We start from the raw sequence: 2,585 nt of genomic DNA on the forward strand, positions 1-2,585 counted from the left end.
GGTTAAGGAAGAAATAAAGGAAGAAATTAAAGACTTCCTAGAATTCAATGAAAATGAAGGCACAACATACCCAAATTTATGGGACACATTGAAAGCAGTGCTCAGGGGAAAATTTATAGCACTAAGTGCCTGCAAGAAGAAATTTGTAACATGACATACAAACAACTTAGTGGCCCAACTGAAAATCCTAGAAAAAAAAAAGCAGATACACCCAAGAGGAGCAGAAGGCTGGAAATAATCAAACTCAGGGCTGAAATCAATCAATTAGAAACAAATAAAACTATTCAAAGAATCAATGAACCAAAAAGCTGGTTCTTTGAGAAAATCAACAAGATAGACAAACCCTTAGCCAAACTAACTAAAAACAGAGAGAATCTATCCAAATCAACAAAATCAGAGATGAAAAGGGTGACATAACTACAGACACAGAGGAAATTCAAACAATCATTAGGTCATACTACAAAAGCCTATATGCCACAAAATTTGAAAATCTAAATGAAATGGACAATTTTCTTGATAGATTCCATCTTCCAACATTAGGTCAAGATCAGGTAGAAAGACTGAACAGCCCAATATCCCCCAAGGAAATTGAAGCAGTCATTCACAGTCTCCCCTCCAAAAAAAAGCCCTGGGCCAGATGGTTTCAGCGCGGAATTCTACCAGACCTTCAAAGAAGTGCTCACACCAATTCTCCTCAAACTATTCCACAAAATAGAAACAGAAGGTACATTACCAAACTCATTCTATGAAGCAACAGTCACCCTGATACCTAAACCACACAAAGACCTAACAAAAAAAGAGAACTTCAGACCTATCTCTCTTATGAACATTGACGCAAAAATACTCAATAAAATACTTGCAAACCGAATCCAAGAACACATCAAAGATATCATCCACCACGACCAAGTAGGCTTCATCCCAGGTATGCAAGGATGGTTGAACATATGGAAATCCATCAATGTAATCCACCACATAAACAAACTGAAGGAGAAAAACCACATGATCATCTCCTTAGATGCTGAAAAAGCATTTGACAAAGTCCAACACCCATTCATGTTTAAAGTCTTGGAGAGATCAGGAATACAAGGCACATACCTAAAAATAGTAAAGGCAATATACAGCAAGCCTATAGCCAACATCAAACTCAATGGAGAGAAACTTAAATCAATCCCACTGAAATCAGGGACATGACAAGGCTGCCCACTCTCTACCTACCTCTTCAACATAGTACTTGAAGTCCTAGCCAGAGCAATAAGACAACTAAAGAAGATCAAGGGGATACAGATCGGAAAGGAAGAGGTCAAAGTGTCACCATTCGCAGATGATATGATAGTACATATGAGCGACCCCAAGAATTCAACCAGAGAACTCCTCCAGTTGATAAACACCTTCAGCAAAGTGGCAGGATACAAAATCAACTCAAAAAAATCAGAAGCCCTCTTGTATACCAAAGACAAAATGGCCGAGAAAGAAATTAGGGAAACAACACCCTTCACAATAGCCACTAACCACATAAAGTACCTTGGGGTGACACTAACCAAGCAAGTGAAAGACTTGTTTGAGAAAAACTTCAAGTCTCTGAAGAAAGAAATTGAAGAAGTCTCAGAAGATGGAAAGATCTCCCGTGCTCATGGATTGGTAGGATTAACATTGTGAAAATGGCCATCCTGCCAAAAGCAATCTACAGATTCAATGCAATTCCCATCAAAATACCAACTCAATTCTTTACAGACCTTGAAAAAAAGATTCTCAGCTTCATATGGAGAAACAAAAAACCCAGAATCTCCAAAACAATCCTGTACAACAACAGATCATCTGGAGGTATCTCCATCCCCGATCTCAAGTTGTACTACAGAGCAATAGTAATAAAAACTGCATGGTATTGGCATAAAAACAGAAAGGAGGATCAATGGAACCGCATAGAAGACCCAGAAATAAACCCACACACCTATGAATACTCGATTTTTGACAAAGAAGCCAAAACCATTCAATGAAAAAAAGACAGCATCTTCAACAAATGGTGCTGGTCCAACTGGATGTCCACATGCAGAAAAATGAAAATAGATCTATATTTATCACCCTGCACAAAACTAAAGTCCAAGTGGATCAAAGACCTCAACATAAAACCAGATACTCTAAATCTGTTAGAAGAAAAAGTGGGGAACAGCCTAGAACTCATTGGCACAGGAGACAACTTCCTGAACAGAACACCAACAGCACAGGCTCTAAGAGCAACAATCAATACATGGGACCTCATGAAACTGAAAAGCTTCTGTAAAGCAAAGGACACTGTCATCAAAACAAAACGCCTGCCTACAGATTGGGAAAGAATCTTCACTAACCCTTTATCTGACAGAGGACTAATATCGAGTATATACAAAGAACTAAAGAAGCTGAAAAGCAGCAAACAAAATAATCCAATTAAAAAATGGAGAACAGAGCTAAACAGAGAATTCTCGACAGAGGAACATCGAATGGCAGAGTAACACTTAAAGAAATGCTCATCCTCATTAGCCATCAGGGAAATGCAAATCAAAACGACCCTGAGATTTCACCTCACTCCCATCAGAATGTCCAAAATGAAA

This window comes from Psammomys obesus, unplaced genomic scaffold (genome assembly GCF_907164565.1).
Source record: "Psammomys obesus unplaced genomic scaffold, mPsaObe1.curated_primary_1811, whole genome shotgun sequence".
NCBI lineage: Eukaryota > Metazoa > Chordata > Mammalia > Rodentia > Muridae > Psammomys > Psammomys obesus.